Source organism: Callorhinus ursinus, unplaced genomic scaffold, assembly GCF_003265705.2.
Source record: "Callorhinus ursinus isolate GAN/ISIS: 27379988/994484 unplaced genomic scaffold, GSC_fseal_2.0 scaffold28, whole genome shotgun sequence".
NCBI lineage: Eukaryota > Metazoa > Chordata > Mammalia > Carnivora > Otariidae > Callorhinus > Callorhinus ursinus.
This window is the reverse complement of record NW_027397090.1, coordinates 2,143,292-2,169,843: the sequence shown is the minus strand read 5'-3', so window position 1 is coordinate 2,169,843 and position 26,552 is coordinate 2,143,292. Positions and strand designations below refer to the sequence as shown.

Genomic DNA, 26,552 nt, shown 5'->3' with positions numbered 1-26,552 from the left:
TTTTAGAACTTCATTTTTCTTGTCTGTAAGATGATGCAATTAGACCAAATCACTTAAGGACTCATCTAACCATAAGCAGTATGATTGTAAACACAGAGTAAATGCATCTACAATGCATAGAACACCAAGGAGCATGTCATACCATTTACTGAAACAAGATCTCACTATTTCCAACCAGTGCCTGACAAAACAGGCAAATATTAGTAAATCTGTATGTGAGTAATGCCACATGGGGACTGAGCAAGTAGAATTCAGTATAGACACAGGAGATCAAACAGGGTGTCAGGGAGAAAGATTTAGCTGGCAGGTGGAGGTGAAGATGCATGATGCTTCTAGGGAGCAAGAGTAGATGAACCAAGGCTTAGTGGACAAAATAAACATGGCACTTTCGGTTAACTGTGGAAAAACCAGTCTAGTGAGGAAGTTTCATGCTGACTATTAATTCAAATTAACCTCCACAGGGAAAGCTGCAATACTAATCTCAGCTATGAACCCTAACTCAGAAGGCAACCTCCACCATCTTTGAAAGAATATCGCTCTCAGAAAACACAGGTCATTGCTTGGTTTTCACCCAGGACAGAACTTCTAAGTCACTTTTACTGCCTCTTAGCCTTCATTGTTTAATTCCATCCTTGCTGTTTTGGAAAATGACATCCAAATATAATCAACTGTAATTTGCATTTATGTAAGAACGTTCCCTGAAGTTCCGTAAGTTATTTAAAAGTATGACAGCATTTTACAAAATACACTTAGAATTTTTAAATTGCCTCTATAAATGTCCCCAATGAAAAGTAAAGCCTCTCAATTTTTTCGTAAGAAGTATTCTGTATGTGGAAAGAATAATCTTTTATATGTGAGAGTAGGAACTCTATTTGTTTTTTTCTATTTGTCCAAATGTCCAATGTGAATAGTGAAAATCACAAGCAATTATGCAAAATTAAATAACTATTCATGAAAAAAGCCTAACTCTGATGAAAAGGAAATAATTCATTTCCTTTTTTTTTTTTTTAAAGATTTTATTTATTTATCTGAGAGAGGGAGCACAAGCAGGGGAAGTGGGAGAGGGAGAAGCAGACTCCCCGCTGAGCAGGGAGCCTGATGCAGGGCTCAATCCCAGGACCCTGGGGTCATGACCTGAGTCAAAGGCAGATGCTTAATCAATTGAGCCACCCAGGCCCCCAAGAATTCATTTCTGATAATATAAATAACAATTACAGCTGATTATTGTTTTTCTTTTAAACACTGTACATAGAAAAGCAAAGCAGGTATGAGTTAATCAAATAAAGAGAATGAAAAGCACAATTCTATCTCACTTTAGGTTACAGCTGAACACAGTGCATGGAAATACTTAATGATGAATGCTCACTTTCAGAATTCTTAGCAAGCTGGAGGCAAGCCTTAGAGGAACACTGTGAAGACCAAGTAGCTACTCTTAGGAACTCTGGCAGAATTTGAGGGAAAGACCACATGGAAACCACAAGATGTGCCAATGTGGTAATGTCTTATTTTCACCATCTGGCTGCCATAAAATTCAGGTAAATATTGGACATGTTGATATTTCCATGGTCACTTCAGCAAAGGGGAGGAACTGAGTCCCCACCATGGTGGGTCTTACCCTGTCCACAAAAGGCCAAGCCTTCCCACGAAATAAAAAGGGTCTTATAATCACTTTGGAAAGATTTTTAAAAACTTATTAACAGCTAGGGGTGGCTTTCGGCTGGAATGTCACACCTATTCCGGTTCCTACAATCCCAAAGGAGAAAACCAAATGGTGACTTCCACATTTGTGGAAGCTCTCAGACACAAACATTCAGTAGCTCATTAGGGGCTGCTCTGTTTGAAAGGGCGCCCGACACACACAGAGTCTAAAACACTGTCAGAGTCTAAATTAAAGAGTCTAAAACACTGTCAGAGTCTGTTTTAATTTTGAACCAAGGCTCACATCTTCTCATTCTTGTTTTTCCTTGGTGCTTTTTCCATTTTCACATTTGACTCTTAAAAAACAAAACAAAAAAACAAAACGAACAAAACCACTGCAAACTCCTAAATAAACTGGGGGGGGGGGGTGGGAATCCCATGCTTTTTATTTTATTTTCTTCTGCTCTAAGGAAATAGAGAGTTAAAAATAAGGGACCCACATTGGGCTCCCTGCTTAGCAGGGAGTCTGCTTCTCCCTCTGACCCTCTTCCCTCTTGTGCTCTCTGTCTCTCATTCTCTCTCTCAAATAAATAAATAAAACCTTAAAAAAAAAAAAAATAAGCGACTCTGGGATGGGATTGCTCTTCACCCAGCAGGAACAAAGGAGACCTCAGGCAAGCTATTTAACATTTCTAAACCTCTAGTTCCCAATCTGTCAAATGAGGGTACAAATAGCACTGACCTTAGAGGGTTAAGGGACAGAATGCACAGAAAACTCTTCAAGGCAGAGCCCAACACCTAAAGCTACCAGTTACTGAAAAAAACAAAAGAAAAGGAAAAACAGCACAGAAATCATAAACCACGGTTTATGATAAATCACCCACCTACTAGCTTCTGCGATGTTGGGCAAGTCACCCAAGCCTTAACTTGCTCAAATGGGAAATAACATTCTGTAGGTCACACTGGATACTGGATCTCTGAGTCCTCAAACTGGCAAACTCCCCTCAGCACAAAATCTCCTACAGAAAATGCGGGCGGGGACCCTCATTCCTTAGGCCGCTTCGCCTTCTCTGACTTCCTCCCAACTTCAACAGTTGACCTTCATTAAGGTGCATTAAACACAGGGCGACAGTTGTTGTTGATACATCTTTTTATGACCATTACTGCATAAATGACAAAGAACAGCAATGTCACACTGAGCTCCTGCCCGCTGGGTTCACGTGGCAAAGTGACTCACTCCCACAGAAGAACCCATCCACACTTAGGATTCAACTCATTGCTCAGCAAAATTACAAATTACTACATGACACAGGCTTTTGAAGTCCCTGACAAAGATTATAAATCCTGTGTGTGGAATCTTTCAGAGCTAGGAATCTACAGATTCTCCTTTGCTAAAGCGCCCACGTCCCTCTTCATCCGGGGATCATACGGAGACGACTGAACCCTCATTGAGTAATCCAGAGAACCAGAGGAGGAGGAGGAAGAATCTGAACGATAGCGTGAGACCAAACCAGGCTTCATTCCTTACTCTCACACACCAGCCCTGTGTCTTCAGGCAGGTCACTCAAACTTCCTGAATCTCAACGGCCCCATCTAGAAGATGGGGAAAAGAACTGACTGACGGACTGGTAAGAAAAGTAAAATGCCTAAAACAAGCATTATAATTACTATGAAATACTGTGGACTCTCAAAAATACCATTAATAAATATTAATTATTTCAGCAAATATTTACCAGTTGTTGTCAGGCAATGCACTTGACACCGATAAAGCAGAGAATCTACGTGAACTAAAATGTTCTGATTAACAAAATATCACATAAGCTTATTAACTGTCACATACTACTCTGCTTTCATTAAGACTATACAAATTTGATTTATTATCCCATTATTAAACTTATTTTTCTATCATTAGATTTTTATTTTTAGTCTCATTATGGTGTTCACCAAGGCAATCAAAGCCTATAAGGCAGACTGCCTTTTCCAAAACACATTTGCTGGAAATATATTTCTCTCTCTGGTTTTGCTTCACTACTGGCTGTATCTGCTTCTTCTAAAATACACTGAATTCCTTCTTGGTGGAGAAAATCTCCTTGTGTTTTTTTTTTTTTTTTTTTTAAGATCTTATTTATTTGACAGAGAGAGAGAGTATAATCAGGGGGAGCGGCAGGCAGAGGGAGAGGGCGAAGCGGACTCCCTGATGAGCAGGGAGCCCAATGCAGAGTCGATCCCAGGACCCCGGGACCATGACCTGAGCCTAAGGCAGACGTTTAACCGAATGAATGATCCAGGTGCCCCTTTAATTGTTTAAAATATTCTTTTTTGGGGGGGTGCCTGGATGGCGTAGTCAGTTGAGCATCCAACTCTGGTTTTGGCTCAGGTCATGATCTTGGGGTTGTGGGACTGAGCCTTGAGTCAGGCTCTGCACTCAGCAGGGAGTCTGCTTGAGATTCTCTCTCCCTCTCCCTCTGCCCCTCCCGCTTATGCACCCACTCTCTCTCTCAAATAAATAAATCTTAAAAAAATAAAATATTCTTTTTTTAAGGACTCAATCTCTTTCTTGGCTCTATCACCAAGATTTCATGTAAATATTCTTGTGTTTAGTTTTCTGCTTATCATTTCCCTTTTTCATGTCTGTCTGCCATGTCATGATTATCAATATCAATGACACTGTAGGTCAGATGCTTGATGCAGCATGACATAATATATATGAAGTAGCTCCAGAGAATATGTTGACTGATTAATTACATGGTTCCATTACAAAGAATTTTGCTCTCAGCTCTGTAAAATCTTGGATGCCATATAAAAATCGTGCATGGCTGAAATGCTACTTCATGATTATGATGGTAATGTCACAGTATAAATGTGTGTGCGTATCCACACACCCTTATGACTACTACAAAAAAAAGGCTTATTTTCCAAGAGTTCATACAAAGTCACAGTGATGAAGAAGAAATTAGAAAGCGAGATTCTTTTAAAGATATGCATATTTATCAAAATAATGAGGTATGCCTATAAGGCTGCTTTCAAAGAAAATCTAAGGAGCATTAGTTACTCTGGATTTTAATGGCTGTTTACTTGAAAAATGGATTCTAAGATCAAAGTCACATTACTGTGGACAATGAGGGTTATAAAGAGTTAAACAGATGTCTGTACTACAGAACTCAGAACTGTCAATAAGGTAATGGTGCAGGGGCCTGGGTGGCTCAGTCATTAAGCATCTGCCTTCGGCTCAAGTCATGATCGCAGGGTCCTGAGATCGAGCCCCACATCGGACTCCCTGCTCAGCAGGGAGCCTGCTTCTCCCTCTCCCGTTCCCCCGGCTTGTGTTCCTGCTCTCGCTATCTCTCTGTCAAATAAATAGATGAATAAAATCTTAAAAATAAATGAGGTAATGGTGCTCAGAATGCATGAGCACAGGCTAGGCTTGGAGATACTACTGTCCTTCCCAAACCTGCCTGACTGTAGTAGCTTCGTCCCCCTCAGGTCAGGTGACGGGACTGGTGTTCTCATGGATCACATTCTGAGAAACTGGGTAGAGACTGAAGGTTTCAACAAACAGACGGGGACTGGTTTTATACAAGCAAAACAACCAATGGACTGATTCTCCCCTATTCTGGAATAATAGGTAAATGCCTGCTTTAGAGATTCACATCATCTTCATTTTTGAGATCACATTATGCCTGTGGTTCATTTCCTGCTATTATGTCTCAGAAGAAACCTAATCATTTTAGCCCTCTGCAATGTCTGTTCTCCTACAATCTTATTAACTAGAGGACCATGCTGCTGCAGGGTTGAGATCTTATTTTGTTTCACAACAGGAGGAACAGATAAAGAAGATTTCCCTGCCTGGCTTGGTAGACTCTTGAACGACACTGAAAAAAAAAAAAAAATTAAAAGAACAAGCTCCTTAACAAAGCATTCCCAGATGCTCCCGGCAATTCCAGAATCCTGCCCAGCGCGTGTAATCTTTCTGGGACATCCACTGTGAAACCTGCCCTCTGTAGCTTCAGAATGTGTGCTTAGGAGAACGGAAAGGCTCACCGCTCACCATCCCAGGATCTCGCAGAAGGAAGGGAGCCTTTCAGAACATTTGTTTCCATACCCCTTTAACTCAGCAAGAAACTGTTCCAATAGTAAGAAGGTAAAAAGAAACCACAGCAATGCTGCCTACTTGTGCAATGAAAGAAAGTAATGACACATTTAGAACCTGAGTAGGAAGAAGGGAATGGAAATAAGAGAAGTCACATCTCATTAGGTATTTGGTTGGGGGGTTAAATATTAAGTTATATAATCTGTCACTTTGAGTAAGAACCCATATTTCAGGAAGATTATGGATAAGAATCAACTGTAAAACGCTACTTGGACCAGTGTTGCAAAACTGGTAACTTTCTAGTGAGAATGTGATAGTTTATAGTCTACACACGACACTTCTGAGTATGAAAATAGTCAGTTGTGTATAGCTTTGAAATATTTATTTATTGACCCACAAATCAGCTTTCCTATATTGGTATTATTAAACTGTCTTCAAATACAAAATTCTTTCTAAAAAATAAAATCTTTATGTATCCATGTAGATTAAAGTAAAAGAAAATGAGCAGAAGGATTTTTCTTGATACATTCATGCATTTTAGTCATGTTCTTAGCCATATCTGTTCTAACATCATGTCCCTGACATTTTTCAGAAGATTGTATTTTTCAATATGGATACATTATATAATAAACTATTTCATAAAATTGCCTGCAATATTTTCCAAAATTGCACTAGCTGTTTTAGGTTAATAAATTTGAAATTGTTAACATTTTCAAACTGGGTCCTTCTTTATAGACTTTTTTTTTTTTTTAGAACTTAAATATTTTTAATTCAGAAATATTCTCCCTTTTGGGGGCCAAAATAGCTGAGAGCCCAGAACAAATTCTGCTACATGGAAGGTACTCTTAATTCTATTATTTTTCAACTGCAAATATGTAAATATTTCAGTTCAAATATTTCCATAGAACTATCTTTTTGTATTAGTGTAGAATATTATCTATCACAAAGATTTCAGGAGACAAAACTCATTATCGGTAGATTATCACAGCTTGTTTGGGCACAAATATAACTTATTTGTGAGTCATAACTAATTCCAAGCACATTCTCTCCAAAGGCTTCTCAGTTTAATAAATGTTTTACTACAATACTGTGCTCTATCAGAAACTATATTCATATCCTTATCACTAAATACTTTCACTTTCAACAAATTTTTAAAGAAGCAAAAGCATTTACCATATTATTCAAAATAACGATATTTATTTCTCTTTATCAGAATGAACTTTCAAAAGCTTCACCTTGATTCCCTGAATTAAAGGGGGGGGGAATCAAACCATAATTGTTTGTGAAGATTTTCTTCTGCTAAAGGGAGTTCACAGAGTCATAGCTACTGCTTCATTTTTTTTTTTGTACATGCATAAGAAAACTTGGAATAAAAAAAATGAGCTAAATTAACATGGCTCACTTGATCTAAGTGAAAAGTCATGATTCACAGAGTAATATAAAAATGCATTTTCTGCAGCTGCCCATGCTAAAATGTTATTTGGGTACAATATTCTGAAAGTAACAGCTAATTTTGGAAGTAGACGCTGACACTTTCTCAGCAGATCTGTGTCTTTTGAATTTTGTGTGGTTGCTCATATCATTATGGTAAACATGGTGGATGCTAAATATTAACAAAGGATTTTGTACAAGTTACACATTGGTGTTAACTTCCTTGAGAAACAAAAAAATCAATATTTAATTTTCTGTTAAACATACACTTTCAGGTTTTTTTTAAAGCTTATTATGGCCAAAAAGATTTATTGCAAAACAAAAGCATTAGCCAACAATAAAACAAATAGTTAACAGATTTCCACCAAACAATAAATGATAAAACTGTCGAAGCAAATGCTCTCAGACCACCATGGCAAGACAGCCTGGCCTTGACTTTCCATATACTTCAATTTTATCTAACATAATTTCCCACTAACACTGCTCACTGAAGGTCTGGTATCTCAGTGGACCTTACAGCTTATAGACCAGCGCACAGCATGATTAGCTAGGAACAACCAACAGATGGTAAAGGCAAAAGCACCACATCATTCTCTAACACCCTACTGACTGGAAAGAGTTGGCTGTCCCAACCCACTCTTGCCCAAGCCTACTCCATATTAGCACTGAGTGCCCACATGCTGTCTCTGAAAGGGAGATGCAGTGACACTGCATCTGGAAGGGTTTGGGGAAAAGCTGGAACATCTTTCAGATTTAACCAAGTGTTGAAGTGAGAAGTCTGTTCAACTGCATGAACAGAATCTGGGAATACAAAGTGAAAATCTATCAAATCCATCCTGGTTTATCTTAATAAGAAGAATGCTTCATTTAAAAACTGAGAAACTGGAATAAATACTAAAGTGATGAGATACTGGAGCAACAGCTGTAACCTGCAAGTATCTCAAGCAAACCAGGACTTTGGATCAGCCCACATATGTGAAGACGCAGGCTGGGGGAATCAAGAACACTCGAAGTAAGTTGATGAACTGCAGACCTCCCTTTCTAGCACAATTTTTTTTTTTAAAGGGGTCAACATCTAAAATCAAGAGCCTTCCATTAAACAAACAAGCACATTTCCTACCTCTCGTGAGACACTGGAGGCGATGGCCCAACACTGAGCCCATATTCCAAGAGGACAAGAGGCTATAGCCAGATAGGCTACCATCTACCCCATCCTACAGTCAATAATAATAGGAGAGAGCATAATTCTTTATGGAAGTGAAGAATATTTTATTTTCCATAATGCCCAAATTAATTATGTCGTGGCAAAGACTAGAACTTGGTCATCTTCCCATTACCTGGGTGGCCCTGAAGTAATGTGACTTCACGCCCACCCCGCACCCCCTGCAGAGCTTGTGTGATGCTCCTATTCTGTGTATGATAAGGAGGCTTGCATACTCTGCATAAGAGGAAGCAAGAATTACACTGAATCCAACTCCCACCAGTGGGCATTTACTCGGTTTCCTCATCACAATCCATTAAAAAGGTTGTGCACCTGGGCTCTTCTAATGTTTTCCCTTTACCGGCCCCTTAATGTGTTCCCTAGAGCTGTGGTTACACTGAACTCTGAGTGCTCTTGTTATGAGTTCCAATCCATGCAGGTCTAGCGGAGGGGACCAGGGCATGCGTCAGGAATGGAATGGTACCACATGGTTTGGGTTATTAGGGGCTGTCGAGACTATATCGAAGTATAATGTACAGTGGCCAAGAGCCTGTGGCTTTGGAGGCAAACACTGAGTTTCTCCCGTGCTCCCATTGACTTGCTTTAGGGCCTTTCCAAGGCTCAATTTCCTTATCCTGAAAGTGGGGTTGTCATAAGGTCATCACGGCATTGTTATAAAGCTTAAATGTAATACTATTCATAAGACAGCAGAGTAACACGCACATACTAATGGCTCAATAAAGAGAAGCAACCTTTCATTTGTACTTCAGGTAGGATCCAAGGGGAATGATGGTGGAATAGCCTCACCTAGTTTTTGTTTGTTTGTTTGTTTTTTTGGATTCAGTGAAACAAGTCTTTTGGAGGTTTCAAATTTTGAGAATCTGTTCCAAAAATTTCAGAATAACTTCTATGGTTCCTACCAACATGCTATATAGCATTATCAGCTTTATATCCTAAGGACATGCTGTTTTACACTCTTACTTAAATTACGGATTAAATACAGTAATTATAGTGACCACTGGGGATTATTATATAGTTACAGTTGTTTTTCCAACTAAAGCATGTTGCCTTTAGTTAACATATAAGAAATTTTTTTTCCTCCACAGGTAAGCCCAAAACTCACTATATTGCATTCATCTCAATGTGAGTTTTCAAAACACACAAAGAGCACAACCTGACAAAAACCTTTTCTAAGACACCCAAATAGATGTGCATGAAGATTTTACCAAATATTATATATCCAGATACACTCTTCCCGTTAAATTCTGATAAGTTTCCCGTGAAAAGTTAAAGTGGTTGGAAATGTAGCATGGGTCATGAAATAAAACCAAATCAAATCCATCTTAATATAACTCAAAAGGTCTTTGCAATTTGCATTGCTTTTTCAGGAAGATAAAAATGCATATTGCTTCTTTTATGTGTTCTTAGCTATACATCTATTTTTGAAAAGCTCTCATGTAATTTCTAAGTTTAGGACCTACTTCCTTTTTACCGTGCCGTCTGGGCTACAGTCCATCTCTGATACCATTTGGATCCTCACTCCAAGGAACCTATACAGACTGACTCTCAGAAGGAAGACAACCTTCCCCTAACCCCTTCTGTGCTTGTGGACAGTACAAGATGACCACTCTCTTCCTGTCTATGGCATCTATCGGCACCATCCACATAGATTTAAAATATTTTTTAGAATTCCCAGGACACCTGGGTGGCTCAGTCGGTTAAGCGTCTGCCTTCGGCTCAGGTCATGATTCCAGGGTCCTGGGATCAAGTCCCTCATCGGGCTCCCTGCTCAGTGGGGAGCCTGCTTCTCCCTCTCCCACTCCCCCTGCTCGTGCTCTCTCTCTGACAAATAAATAAAATCTTAAAATAAAATATTTTAAAATTCCCTTTACTTGGTGGTAGGAGAAAGCAACCTTTGTAGAGTTTCAACATCTTTGATTAAAACGATCTCTTGCTAGGAAAAGGAGGTAAAGGAAGAAATTCATTTCTTTTAGCCTAAGGCAGAACACTGTGGGGAAAGAAAACAAAAAGAAAAGGCAGTAGAAGGAGTCAGTGGAGGATTAAGGTTAAAAACAGTGGTGCACCTAAAGACAGAAACTGCGAAATCATTTATCTGGGTTAATGATCAGATTACTTATCTTTTTATTTTCCACTCATTAATATCAGATTTAAGAAGGATAGATTATACAGAAATAAAAAAAAAAAACTTGGTAGGAAGGGAAACCTTCAAGCAATATATTCAAAATTTCAAACAGAAACAACCTGAGTGAAACAACCTAACACCGGAGTCTTACATTTAGGAAGGAAATCATCAGTCACCAGGAGTATCAGCCCTTACAAAAAGCTAACATACAGATCTGGGAAAGAAAAGATGTGTGTTGGGCCCTCGGTCTTCCAAGAATCCAATCCATCTTCTCATTTAAACCTTTCCTAATGGTTACCTTCTCAGGGCATTTAGAGACTTCATAAGACACTCAGGGAACACCAAGCTATATACTTGCCCGGCACTGCTTTGTAACTGTTCCACGTTTGTGCACAGAGAATTTCCAACAATGCTGTCCATTACCTGAGGGCAGGAACTGCCTACTCTTTCTCACCTTCTATCTAGCACAGATGCTAGGGCTACTTAATACGTATTTCTACAATGGAACTGAACTGTCTTCATTCTGATACATTTGTCCAGAAATACGATCTGACAAGACCAAGGACAAGAAGAAATAATGACCAGCACTGACAGAGGAAGCCGACCTGCCAATGCTGGGAGGTCTGGCTGCAGTCTCTGGTATGATCTTGGACTGTTCTCTTAACCTTGACTTCTGTAGCTAAACTACTGGATGAGAGACTGGTAGAGATGCCTTGCCCTTATGATTATACATTCAGACCTAACCTGGGCTGAAATTAAAACATTTGTCCAGTTGTATGTCCTGGGCACAGATCAAACAGAACAAAGCAGGGCTCTGAACTTCTCTTGCCATGTCTTACAACAACCGTTCAACTGATGGACCACAAAGTGGCCATAAATGTCCCAGGGTAGGACCGGGGCTGCTGGGGTCACTCAAAGAAATTGGGAAAACAGCTATAACATAATTGAAAAGATTTTAACACTGTACAGTGTTAGCAAAGGATAGGTCTAAATACCAACTCGGCCTATAAGTAATATCTTTGAGTCATAAATATGTTAGTTTTACTCAAAAGTTATTCTTATCTAATAGTGCAGGACTGCTTACAAAGCTGGCAGGAAAGAGAGAAAAGAAAAGAGAAAAGAAAAAAAAAGAAATTACCATCAGTGCTATCAATAATATGTGTTTTTTTATTCCACGCATGCTCATACTTCTAACTCAACATCTTTTGGGGGAGTCATTTTTTTTTTTAAGATTGTATTTAAATTTGAGAGAGAGAGCATGAGAGACTGGCAGAGGGAGAGGGAGAAGCGGGCTTCCCGCTGAGCAAGGAGCCTGCTGGGGGGCTCAATCCCAGGACCCCAGGATCACCACCTGAGCTGAAGGCAGACGCTCAACTGACTGAGCCACCCAGGTGCCACTGAGGGAGTCATTCTATATAACTCCTGGCTTCTCTACAATAACATTAGTTCATTTTACAATGAAGAGCCCAAATCATGCTGTTCCCTGCTTTATTCAATAAATGAAGCCTTTGAGGCCAAGAACAGACCACACTACTGTCTTAGTTTTACAGATGAGGAGAGTGCTATTTTTTGTTCACAATACAACTCCCTGCGACATGCAATAGCAATGACAGTCCCACCTAGGAGCTTGAGGCCCCTCTGGATTCATATGCAACTTGTGGCCCTCCAGCAGCCTTGAGAGTCCAGGAGGATGAAGAGCGCGACAGCAGGGAGAGCTGACATAATCCTCTTACTAAGTATTAGTCTTTGGCTGAACATTAGAATCACCTGGGGAGCTTTAAAAAACACTCCAGTCTATGTCCCACCCTTGGAGATTCTGACTTAATTGGCGGGGGAAGTGGCCAAGGTTTTTACCCCGCCCCCCCCCCGCCACGTGGTCTAATGTATAGCCCGAGTTGAGGAACACTGGTGGAAACCGGTGTAGGGGGCACATAACCACCCACAGGGTGCAGAAAGAAACTATCAAAACCTATGAGCTTCATCAAAAAACAAAAACAAAAACCCAAGCTATTAAGTTTGACTGTATTTAATATACAGAATCACAATGGCACCTGCACCTCTCAGAGGACCGTGTGCAGTGACCAGGAGTCCTGAGCAGCCCCTACACCTCCGTTCACTTTCAGTGTGTTGCTAAGTATCTCCATTAATGTGTCTCTAGTTAGGTAATTTACAGATTCTATTATCTTAAAGATTAGAATTCTGACAACACTTCATAATGAGAAGGGGGATAATCAGGAAATATTTTGAGCCACCAGAGGTTTCCTAATTATGTGATGGCAAACTACTTAGAAAACTGTCTAACTTAAGGATGAGTTGCACATTTTTCTTTTACAAAACGACAATCGTTCCAAATACGCTGACCTTTCTTTTGTCAGGACGAGGGGCTGAAGGAGCCGCCTGTTTGGCTGGTACTTTTGTAAAAATAAACATATTCAATCTATCTCTTCAAGGCCAGAGAGCATTTTAACAGTGAATGAGAGAGAAATTGCTAGGAAATGTGTGCTGTGGAAAGTGCATTTTGAAAATGGGTATTTGGGAATGTTTTCACTGTGATGGGACTCTACTGTTAGAGCCAATGTAAGATGTGACACTAGAAAAAGACCATGTTGTGTATAAATTTTATACAGTTAGGGGGAAAATATTTCGGAGAAAAGAGTTTCGGTGAGGTTTTAAACCCATTTGTTAAAAATGCATAATGTAACATAACACCTTTCCATTAGTTTGAAAGAACAGCTGACTGATATCAGCAAAGATGGAAATTTATTAGCAAAATTTCATTAAGAAGTCTTTTCAAAGGTGGTCAGTGGGATTGAAAATGAGCAAGATGATTTAGAAGGCACAACCAATGACACAGTTCCATTTACAGCCACACAGCTAGAGTGGTGTCTTTTTATGAGACATTAAAATTAAGTAATGAATTAAACCAAATTCAGAACCAGACTACTGAACGATTGTCACATAGATTTAATCAAATTTTTAAAAAATCATTAAGTGTTTTAAATCACAGAGGATTCAAAAATTTTATCAAGCATGATGTCAATAAAAACCAAAATAATTTTTATTGAGTGCAGGTTCAAGAAAGTCTGGGCCATACTCTTGGTTGGTAGAGACCCTGTGTATTCAGTCAGCCATTCCAAAATCAGAGATGTGTAGTGAGGAGAGAAGCAGCTTGCACTGCACAATGTAGATACTGGTTACCTTGGGTTGGTCTGTGCAAGAGGAAAGTGAGGGAAAAATTAGGAATTCTGTCCTTGAGAGTGAGCTGTGAAGAAACTTCTGGAACTCTGCTAAAGATTGGTTTGGAGATCAAGCAGCCAAGTATACATTTCACCAGTTCCGTGAACCTGGGGTTCCTCATATTTTGGTTGTCCCAGGGTCTCATACTATGGTTTTTTTATGGGGACACTTAAGAGATGCTGTTAACAAAAGCCAACCATTTTTTGGTTAAAAAAAAAAAAACTGTAACTTCTCAGCAGTCTATCAGTAAGACCCACTTCCACTAATGCAATATAAAATCACCATTCTTCTAACCGATAGTATGTTCTGATACCAGATCTACAATGGTCAGCCACTGGGAAGTAGAAAAATTATTAATTAGTATCAGCGAATTATAAAAAGCCTCTGCCAAATATAGTACAGTGGGAAACTCTGAGACAGTGTTCTGAGCCCCAGAAGACACCCACTTTCGATGTATTAGAATTATCTGTTTCACACTCCATGTATTAATATTTGGTTTAGTTGCTAGAATCACTAACCATCTTGATCCTAACATTATTGTGACTATAAAAATGCTCGTGTGATATAAGGGAAACTTATATAGAAATCACACCTTACACGATCACAGAAACACTGTTTATGCTGAGTCAGATGGAAATCTGACTCTTAAAAGCCAGTCTTTAAGGAAATGGATTAGCTATCGGCAACAACCCTTCATGAACATTTCGATGTATTCATATACCTTCCCTCTGGTTTCCTTACAGCGTCAGGGTCTCATGTGACCTAAACTAGTTGTATGCAACTGCGGTCCCCAGCTTGCCTCTCAGAACGTATTAACCAGCAGAAGAGTCCTCCCCTGGCTCAGGATCACGTGCTTCTCTCACCTGAGGTGCCTCTGCTCTGGGTAACTGAGAATATAGCACATGTAGGTCAAAGACATCCTTTGCAGAAATTTAAACCCGACCCACACCCCAGGCAGCATTTAGAACACTTCCCCCCCGCCCCTGGCCCCACGCCATCCCACTGCTTATTTTTCAAGATGGGACACAAAAATTTGAATTTTTTAAAGAGATTTATTTATTTATTTTTAGAGACCTAGAGAGAGGGCAAGAGTGGGGGGGGGCAGGGGGAGAAGGAGAGAAACCTCAAGCAGACTCTGCGCTCCGCGCGGACCCCAATGCAGGGTTCAATCAATCCCAGGACCCTGGAATCATGACCTGAGCCGAAATCAAGAGTTGGTTGCTTAACCAACTGAGCCACCCAGGCGCCCCACAAAAACTTGAACTTTAGGGGCACCTGGGTGGCTCAGTCAGTTATGTGTCTGCCTTCAGCTCAGGTCATGATCTCAGGGTCCTGGGATCGAGCCCCACACTAGGCTCCTGCTCATCGGGGAATCTGCTTGTCCCTCTGCCCCTCCCCCTGCTTGTGCTCTCTCCCTCTCTCTCAAATAAATAAAATCTTTAAAAAAAAAAAAAAACTTGAACTTTAAGAAGACAAAAATCTCACGCTTCTTAATGTTCTCCATGCAGTGTCCATCACATACAACTGTCCTGCTCATTTTACTGGAAGTGTCTTTTGTTCCCTGCTTGCTAATTCACGGTGCAGAGGAGCTGGAAAAGGAACAAAGTAAATCCAGGCTAGGCTGCACCTACCAAAACATCTTATTTTTCCTTGAACGCAGATGTCCAATAGCAAAGCCCTTGCTCCAATTATTCACACTTACTTGGTTTTAAGTTACGATACAGACTAGCTATGGAGCTGGGCAGAACTAGCCACGCTACCCTGGGTGCTGCTGCGTGCTTCCCACCCTCGGGCTGGGAGGAAAGGGGTACGGCGCACCTGCAAGAGGATCTGGCACATGATGCCTGGAATCCAAGAATATGGTAACAGAACATGCTCTCTGGGTAGGTGAGAGACCACAGCAACCCTGAAGTTAACATGGAAATACGTAGTTAGAAAAGCACCAAGGAAATCTCCGAACACATAATCCTGCGTGTACCCAAGTCTATGGTAACAGGTATCGCCTGTCCCCCTCCCTAATAAGGTTAAAAGCACCCACATTTCCCAGTCTTTCTCTACTATTTCTCCTCTGACATAATCCGTTCCATCACATATAAGGTGTGATGTGTGAAATACTCCAGTTAATACCCAATCACCTACTCTGTGCGCAACACTGTGATGGGGACTTAGGAGACACAAAGAGGCTAATGGTTAGAGAGGCAATTATGAAGACAAAAAAAAAGGTAGGCACCTGGAGAGGAATGAGCGCAAAGAAGGGTTCAATGAAATGGGATCTCCCAGGTGTACACGTCAGGAACACATGCAGATCCTTGGGAGCCGGGAAGCGTGTCCCATGCTGAAATCTGTGCTATGCTGGGAAGGAAGCTGAGGGAGCATGGTGAGCAAAGAAGGGTTCAATGAAATGGGATCTCCTAGGTGTACACGTCAGGAACACATGCAGATCCTTGGGAGCCGGGCAGCGTGTCCCACGCTGAAATCTGTGCTATGCTGGGAAGGAAGCTGAGGAAGCATGGTGAGCAAAGAAGGGTTCAATGAAATGGGATCTCCCAGGTGTACATGTCAGGAACACATGCAGATCCTTGGGAGCTGGGCAGTGTGTCCCACGCTGAAATCTGTGCTATGCTGGGAAGGAAGCTGAGGGAGCACGGTCACCTTGGATAGCTGTCAGGTTATTCACGGCACAAGGCCCTATGTCAAGGGGGGAGTGGGAACTGAAACCCCACCCCACCCACGTGCCCCTGGCCAGGCACACAGTGTCCATTCACAGAAAGGCACAGCTCCGACAGGGCAGGCCTGCAGGAAAGGCTACCAGCACCATTTATGTACCAGCCCAAAAATATTTCTCTTCTTTGCTTCTGAGTAGCATTCACAGCCCAGAGTAGCCACACAATTTAACAGTTAGTTATATACTGTCTCGTGCAGTTCTTGCTTTATTTTATATTTTAAATCTCATCTGCCTAGCTACACTTTCCCTCAGGGGTAGCACTAGGTCTCTACCCTGGGCAACTGTGGTTCAGTTCCCTAAGGGGGCTCCCTTAGTCGGTTTGGAATGTCTCTGCTTCCGGTACCCATCTGAATCACAGGTACAAAGTAAAGGACCAGTGCGCTGGTACCCAGCCACTTCAGGCTGACGATTCTCCAGAGCATGTGGTAAAAACCACTCGTGGCTTTCTAGAGTTTTCTGGTTCATACCTCTGTGCTTGGCCATGAACAGACATGAAACCGTTCCTGAAAAGATAAATGTATATCCTGGGCTTCACGTTTAGTGTCCACCTCCTCAGATGCTCCTGTTGAAGAAAAACTGGACACTGAGAAGTTCTTCGGAGAATGTCTTTCAGGGGACATTAGCAATGGTTTTGGAGAGCAGGGAGGCAAGCAACTCCACTTCCTCTTTAGGCAGTGAGTCTGGTTCTACATCCACCTATTTTTAATCCTGCATTCTATTGCTAGGCAGGCAGTTTGCTCAATAAGGCAAATTGCAAACGTTTTATGGAAATCCTACAGTTGCCACTCTTTCTTTTGTAGAAAGAGGCTCTGCACAGGGAGAGGCTGATCCAATAGTTAAAGTATGAAAGACTTGGCTGTTGTAGGAAAAATATTTTCTTCCAACATCTAGGCAAAGACATTTTCCAAAATTCCTAGAGTCTGATAAAATTAAAACCACATGGCAAATGGTGTTGAGGTTTTTTTTTTTTTCTTTAACAAAGAGGGAAATATTTTTAAAATACGTAATAAAACATTTAGAACTTAGGTAGTGGGTATCAATGAATGGTATCAGTTTTTGAAAGTGAGTGTCAAAATTCTCACAGTGTTAAAACTGAAAATAAGTAATAATACTTGCACGAGGATGACTTAGTGTCACTCTACAACCCTACATTTATTGTATTGTTCCACTGCTGACCTAGTGACAGCAGTTTGAGATTTTCGTCTTAGGCCTTAAATGCATAGCAGGTGAGCTTGATGGAGGGAGCTCAGTTATATTATTCCCCACTTCTTCATCCTGGGTCCCCCATAGTTTACAACTATTTCAGGACACAGTGGCTACTGAAATACTAGACATACCTTATGAACTGTTAAATTAACAGTGGCATGTTGTTTTTTTATTCATTTGTTTACGGTTTGTGATTTTCAGCATATACGATTTTATACCTTTAAGTCAACTACAATTAAGATTCCATAGCTTGGATGATTTTTTTAAATTAAGAAAACTTAAAGAATTTTTTTAAATTAAGAACTGTTCTTTCAAGTACACTATGACTCCACCTACTTTTTTTTTTTTTTTTTTTTAAACAGAACACTGTGGAGATCTCCATTATTAGCCACATCTAATGCACCACATTCGGCAACTCTGGTTGATTTTAGAAAGAATTGCAAACCTTACTCTGAGAACAAAGCCTGGCCCACATTTGTTTCACCTGATTGCTGGCATGGATGCAGGCAGGACAAGGAGACACCTGCAGGTCTTGGAAAAATAGTGACTTCTGAGATTCGGTACTAGGAACAGCTTTGGAATGGCCATAAACCCTTGCCCTACCTCCAATCTGCCTTGTTAAAAAAAAAAAAAAAAAAATCCAGGAGGGGGATGGGGATAATGAAGATCTATTCGCAGGTCCTCGAACTGAGTTTAAGAGAACGACATAGGCGAGTTCTGTCACGGTATTGGTTACTGGAGTTTCCAACTTCGGATCGCCGAGATAACACATTATTGGGTAATGTAATTCTTTTTTTCACTTGTGAAGTGAAGAGGAAACACTCCATTGAAAACAAAAACAAGCAACATGTTTATACACTCACTACTCACTCTTCAGACCAGAAGCAGCTAGTGAGGAGATAAAATCTAATATTTTAAATCTAATGATTTAAAATCCTTGGATAGGAATAGGACTTTCATAGTGCCATTTTGAACTAAAGTAGAGAAAAGTTTTATATAAAATTACATAAAACCACAGAAAAACGTGAATACGGTTATTTCTGAGCACTTATTGTGTGCTAGGCAGGTACAGTGCTACACAGTTTAAATACAGTCTGCACTTGGTCTTTACAACTACAGAAGGCAGGTACTATTCTTAGCCCCATTTACTGCGGGGTGTAGGGGGGTGACTGTCAATTAACTTGCCCAAACTCACTCAAGCTTGTGTCAAGAGTCCAGATTCAACCCAGTGAGTCTCCAGAATGGCTGCATCATAACGATACACTAATAATGGAGACATGAGCGAAAGTTACTTGTCTATATAATTAAAGAAGCTGAAGATAGTAATTCTAGGTTATTGGTATAGTGGGAATGCTTCCAAAAGTCAGTGCAAAATAGGCTTCCTGATAGGACGAATTTAAGGTATTAGGAAGTAAAAGAAAGAAAGAAAAAATCACCCTGAGATCGGAACATTCAGTATTGTAAACTCGTGGCCCAAATAACCAACCTAAGCAGCTATATTTGAGGAACTATGGTTGAAGATGAGGGATTAGATGGAATCCATCAGATGGAATAAGAATTAGGCCTGAAAATCTTTTCCTGTATTTTCCCTTTAGTTACCCTCATTTCATAACCTGCATGATCAGAGGTCCCCTGGATCTGTCAAAACTCTCTGACTCCCAAGAAAATCCAATACCCTTTCAGCGTTCCGTGACCAAACTACTTTGTCAAATTCTTGAAATTGGGGGGGGGGGGATATGAAAGTGGCAAGATTTCTTTCTTTTCTTTTCTTTTTTTAAGATTTTATTTATTTATTTGACAGAGAGAGAGCACAAGCAGGAGGAGTAGCAAAGGGAGAGGGAGAAGCGGACTCCCCGCTGAGCAGGAAGCCGGAAGCGGGACTCCATCCCAGGACCCTGGGATCACGACCTGAGCTAAAGGCAGGAGCTTAACCAACTGAGCCACCCAGGCGTCCCAGGATTTCTTTTTTCTTAACAGTGAGCTTCCGTGTCTAAAAATATGAACATGCTCAGGTATATTCCTTAGAGCAGACACAACTGTTTAGGCAATGTTGGTCTGTCTGAAATAATTTGTTTCGTTTCTTTTTTTAAATGGCACACCAAAACTGTAGGCAGAAAATTCAAGCCAGGTTCAATGGGAAAAAAATCTTTTTGTTCTCCCTTTTCTCCATAATAATTAGCAATGACAGAAGGTCCTAGAGTGATGTCTCTCAAGTAAGGCAAGAACTCAACAGAGGTTCTCAACCTACAAGACGGCAGGGAATAGAGTACCCATCAAGCGGTCTTGAAATACCAAAAACAAACTATTAGAGGCTTAAATTCAGTCAACTTGAGAAAAGAACTAGGGGTAAGTCCTATCTCTATTAAGCCCATGACTAAAATTACAAGTGGAATTTATGTTTACAGAACATACTGTAGACAGTATTCATCTTGACAATGTAAAAATAATACTATGACCATCACATTTTGAAAGTTAGGTGGAGAGGTAGGATATAAATGTTTTCTAATTTCCTAATCTTTCATGGCAGTGAGTGAACAGATGAGGTCTACATTAAACGTGCAGTTTTTAAAATTCAAATGATTTCAAAATTATGTTTTCTTAATCTTCTACTTTTAATTGTAGGAGGAGCCCTTAGGAACTGATTTCCCTAGTGAAGAAAAATGATCTGAAAATTCAGTTACTTCTTTTCAGTGTCTTCTTAAATTTTCTCCTAGTTCTTAGTTCAAGTAAAATTAAGTTAAATAGTTATATTTATATTATTTGTAATATATTATTTATATTTATATACAAATATATAATATATATAATATATATATAATCAGTGTTTCTCTGTATCCACTTGGAATGGGGTTCACCAGATGCTGACAACAACTGTTTCTTAGGGGTGGGATACTGAGTGACTTTGTAAAGTTGTTTCCTCATAATGACTGACTAAAAAAAAAAAAAAAAGCAGTGTATCATTTTTTCAAAAAATAAATAAAACTGTCTTTCTACAAAAAGCATCAAAATGATTTTTAAATATATTAATGAGCCTGAGAAGATGCCAGAAATATGTATTGGAATTAAAAAGTAGACTGAAAAATAGTAAAACACCATTTTTATTTTTTAAAAAATCTCTATGCATAGAATAAATCCCCAAGAGAAACACAGCAAAATATTAAGGGTGATTATACCCAGTGTAATAGTGGGTGACCTTAATTTTTAAATTGACGTTTAGCAGCATTTTCTGATTTGTCTACAAAGAACAGCACTGCTTATGCAATTTAATATAAATAAATGTACTCATTCAAAATAGAACCCTGACAATTTTTACTGGGGTACAGCTGAGATTTTTTTAATGGAAATTCTAAAGAGAAGATGATTTCTGGACAGCATTTATGACTCTAAGGAGAAAAAAAATCCAACTGTGAAAGAATGCTTTAATTTCTAAAAGCTGACTCTTTGTGGACTATGGGCTGAACTTCAATGGCACTCTCTTTACAATCATCTTTGGGGTTCATACTGGCTGGGTTGGAGACTGCCCTTTTCCTTCCCTTGCTGCTCTAGAACTTCCAGTTCTGGTTCAGGCTCTTTCTCCATCCCACTTCCCTGGGCCTCCTGTTGGACAGCACTATGCTACTAACGAGTGAATAAATCAAAGTTCTCTCTGAAACATACATTACCCCCATCTAGAAGTCAGACCTGATTGATCAAGACTGTAAGACCTCATCAAGAGTCTTGATTTTTACAGTAAAATGAGATGAAGGGCATTCAAACACTGATTTACTTCAGGCAATCCCTTTATTGGGGATGAAAATAATTAACAGATTAATAGAATCACTTCTGAATGGACTAAAATCTGCCCTCTGTAAATCATTACACCTCTCAAGTCTATCCATTAGGACTAGGAGTTACAAGGTATCCAAAGTCCTGACTGAGCATACTGGACAAAGAAGGGTGACGAATCTGATAGCTCCAAATTACAGCCTTCATACTCAGGCAGGCCAAACTCCACTTAGGACTTCTCATTTGATTTTATTTTAAATACAGGTTTCCCAGGGCACCTGGGTGGCTCAGTCGGTTAAGGGTCTGCCTTCAGCTCAGGTCGGGATCTCAGGGTTCTGGGATCGAGCCCCACATCAGGCTCTCTGCTCAGCCAGGAGCCTGCTTCTCCCTCTGCCTCTGCCCTTCCCTCACCCTCCCTCTCTCGCTCTCTCTCTCAAATAAATAAATAAATAAAATCTTAAAAAAAAAATCAATACATAAATATAGGTTTCCTGGAAAAGGTCATGTCACACTTGCCGGCATGTGTTGTCACAAAGTTGTTGAAGTCACCCCAGAACCACCAGGGATGGCAGGGGACTCCCGTGCTGCCTCGCCTGGAACATCACTTGTGCCACAACCTCAGTGAGGCTCCCGGGACCGGAGAGATCCAGAAGGGCAGGGACGTACTGTTCTGATGGTGAGAGCCGGCTCTACTTGACTTGGAAGAAGCATCTGATTAAGATTTCGGTGTGGCATACTTTCCTATTCAAAAACCTACCTTACTTAGTGGGTTAAAAACCTGAGTGTTATCCTCCCCTTTGTGATGAGGTAAGATCAGCAAAGACACAGAACTATGTATTTAATTAGAACATTAGCCCAAAGATGCCTTCCCTGATACATTAGCATTCCTCTGCTCCGTTCATGAGGACAGAGAGCTTTGTTTTTTAACACTGGGATAAGATTTCTGAGAGGGCCAAGTTCAACTTTTGACTGTCTGTTTTATTTTCTTCACCAGCAACTGGAGAGTATAACCTTTCCAAATGACTCAGTGAGTCATCTTTAATTCATTTTTCCTGTCTGGGAACCTGGAAGTTTTTCTCGGCAAATGCTCAAGAAGCACATGTTTCATTTTTTTAAAGAAAATGTTACAGTTCTTCCTCTGCCGTTTTGGATGCATTACTATGCATCCAAACCAACACTCAGTAAATAGTTGACTGAATAATGATTTAAAAAAAGAGTACATAGTCTGCTGAATATCAAAGAATTCATGCACTTCTAAATAGAGCATTTCCTTCCTCCTTTAAACAAATGACTGGACTAGCATGTAGGTAGGTACAAGTTATTATCTGTTCTTATTCTTGGATTGGGTGCTTGGTACACAGGTGTGTGTTTTATCACGTTTTATAACATACATGTTATGGAGAGTCTTACGTCTGAATTGAATACTTTAAAACAAACAACCCAAAAATGAAGGTGTGAATAATCAGCCTTCCATTATTAATGTCAGAGTTTAGGTCATGTCCATGGGCCAGTCTTGGGGGTGTGGTGAGAGAGAGATGCTTTGCTCAGGACCCTTGAGTTGGCTGTGGCAGATCCTGTATCTCTGAACTCAAGGTCACAATTCAGACTCTTTCTTTCCCTTCAGGGACAGCCCTGGAGAGAGAAAGGGGAGCAAGGTGGCAGGCAGAGAAAGCAGGTGGATATGGTACTTCTGAGCACTACAAAAGGAGTATCCACTGTACTCTGGGGATTGTACATGGGTGGAAGGAATATCACTCCATCTGCAGTCACTGCTGAGCCCCATCCTGTTGCACTCGCACTCCCAGACATTATGCCTCATGCATTCGTGTTTTTAAAAAACTCAGCCTTGCCAAAATGGATTGAAGCACGCGCGTGCGCGCACACGCGCGCGCGCGCACACACACACACACACACAAATAGTTTCTGTCCCCTATGGGAGTTTATGCTGACCCACAGAAGAAAAAAATCTTTGTACGCATAACACATATATTAGAGAACCTTTCTTAACTGCTTTGTAAGGGACTGGCATTAAAAATAGACATTGGAAGCATTTAAATAAAAAATTATCCAGAATCTCACGCTGGAGTCAAATTTTGCATTGACATTTCCTGCAAGGGCAAATGGAGGGAAAAAGCCCAAAGCTTTCAGCATATATTTAAAACAGCATGGCCACAGAGAAATGATTGGCAATGGAACAATCATCATTCTGCAATTTTCACATAATAAATTGGGCAAAATCACTGCAATTTGGTATAAATGTTCCTTTCAGGTATATTTCTTACAGTAGGCATTACATTTTATTCTAATGTTCTTTTTCCCTCCTTGCCTCTCACTTAGTTGCATTCTAGAATTTTTACTTAAAAGGAATCTATAATAATCATTATTTGTTATTTGTTTTAGATTTATCAAGGGCTGTACCCAATTATTAATAATTAATAAACACACAAATAAAATGAGTCAGTGAAACAAACCACATGTAAATCATGCCAGCTTTTTAAAAGAGAAGACAGTTTGACACTGGAAAAAGTCCTCTGACGCATGACCTTCATTACGTGAGTGACAGACTAGGGCACCGCCCTTAACATGCAGATTTTATTTTTTAAAAAACAAGAAGACACTGAGTCAAGGAATTCTATTCTGTTTTAAGGTTGGTTAGTGCCCACTATTGCCCCAAACCATGGTTTCACAGTTATGTTATTCAGGAAGCTCTGCAAGATATATGCAAAATCCCTTAAAATGAAAATAGCCTTTTTACTCATCAGCAGGTGGATAGTGTAGAAATCATTTAACAACTACTTGACCTGGGAGTTCCATCTTCAGTAAATCAAATCCCCCTCAGGGGACTTCTGTGCCACAAAAAAAAATGATAATAAGTTGAACTCCTTGACTGTCTCCCCCCCCCCCCACAGACAGATGTCCTTGCAATTCAACAAGCAGCTCTAAAATCCGGGCCCCTATCCTGGCTTCCCTCAGTTCAAACCTCAGCTGTACTTAGGGAGGCCTGGCAGTATCTTCTGCTAACCTTGAGCTGGGCCAGGAGCTACAACCCAGACTCCAGTGCTCTAAAAGTGGCAAGCAAAGCTGGACTGAAACACTGAGTGACTTCCCTGTGTCTGGCCTGATCAATCCTGACATCAGAGTGTGAGCAGAAGCGCACAGACTCAACGAACAACATTCCTCAGCTCATCAAATGGATCCGGTTTTCATCAAAACCAGTTTAGACATGCTATTGGGTGGAATGTAGGAAGAAATTCAATTAATATTTGGGGAGAGAAAGCTTGTTTGGAGAAAAGATCTTTCTTAATTGTGACTTCTATTTGCTATGCTTTGGCCATCTTTTGTTGAAGACTGCCTATAGAGAGAGAAAAGTTGAAAGACCTACATCATCATGCTTAAGAGCAGGCTTTCTCAGGCTGGGGATGCTGGCAATACTGAGATATTTGCTGGTTCTCCACACGCTGCTGACCCTTAAGCCTTGGGATTTTCTCAGTCTTGGCAGGACAGCCCCGATGCTGCTGCAGGGACCTCCAGGTGTATGGCCCAACCAAGCAGAGCTGGCCTTCATGCTCCTGGGATACTCTGATGAGTACATGCATCTTTTGCAAGGCTCCTACAGACATGTATACCCTTTGCCAGGCTCCTAGAATTCTACAGGCAACCTCAATGCAAAGATATTCACTATCAGAGGCACCACGGCCCACGACTCCAATTAGGGCAATGCCAGAAGCATGGAGGAGAATACCCACCTCAGGTTCCTGGGACACCTTGTTCTCCACCAGCTAACTGCGTACAACTCGCTCCCTTAAGCGTTCACCTGGCAGAACACAATGAAAAGTAACAAGCGCTTCACCTCTAAAATGACGACTCCAGGAGAGCCTGGGTGGGCAGTCTGTTAGGCGTCTGACTCTTGACTCCGGCTCAGGTCATGATCTCAGGGTCCTGAGATCAAGGCCCCTGTGTGAGGCTCCCCAAGAGGTACTATGCATGGAGCCTGCTTAAGATTCTCTCTCTCCCTCTTCTGAGCCCTGCTTGTGCATGTGTGTCCTCTCTCGCTCTCTCTAAAATAAACAAACAAAACAAACTAACCAACAACTCCATTCCTGGGCAAGAGGATAACAGGCAGGCAAACTCTAAGAGGTACTGAAGGGGTTCCCCTCATCTTCTTCCTCTACCACCCCATCTGCTCTTCCCCCATCAAGGTAAAGTCTAAGCCAAAAAAGAAAAGAAATCCATTCAACTGACTGAAAGGATACTTATGTTATTCTTTATATTATTTTCTCAGGGACGTATGTGTTTTAACCAAAGACAAAAGCCTATTAGGAATCATATCAACCATCAGAATCAATTCTCATGGGAAGATTACGGGTTTCAGCTGCTGAAGTATAGGATGCGTCCCTAATATTCTGCAAATCACAAATTGTAGGAAGAAATTAAAAAGAGAAGGTGAGAGTTTGAATTTCAATATATCACCTGCTCTCTAGGTGCCCCTCGAGCAAGCCTTTTAATACCGCTGAATCTGCCTTTTTTTAATGTACAAGATAAAATTAGAAATCTTTTTAAGAACTCTTTGAGCTTCATCGTGAAGCTATGGGGATTAAGTGAGATACTATATATATGAGAAAGAGTTTCCAAACTGCCAAGTGTTACTCTAACACGCAGTTAATTTTTAGCATTTCAAGACTGACCGCTTGGGAATTATAAAGTTAAAAAACTAAAGACTTTTAAATAATTCATCCTTGTACTAGTTCTCGGTTCCGCTTGTCAGAAAATCCAGGATGGTACTGCAGTTCACTTTCACTAGCCGTGTTCACCTCTTCTCGTAAGAAGCCAGTGGCGAATTTCAGAAACAGTTGTGGACTCTAAGCTGAAGCCAGGCCTTCCTTTTTTAAACAAAATTCTCTGGCGGTGAGCGTTTTCAGTGTATTATTTCATTATAAACTTGAGACGGAATCATGGAGATGCCTTACAATCCATCCGGCCTCAAGAAGAGATGCAGCTCAAATCGGTAAATAAACAGAAAACATTAGGAAACCTACTGTATGTTATCGTACAGAGTTGTTTCATCTGAGCAGGGTTGTGTGTCCTCACGTGAACCCCTCCTCCCCCAAAGTCACTG

The 26,552-nt window shown here is 40.5% G+C and overlaps 1 protein-coding gene across 1 annotated transcript in view; it reads right to left on the bottom strand.

Annotated features, from left to right (window-relative positions):
* The window catches only part of GNAQ (G protein subunit alpha q), a 303,312-nt gene that overhangs the window by 99,530 nt on the left and 177,230 nt on the right, over positions 1-26,552 (bottom strand). The window lies entirely within an intron of this gene.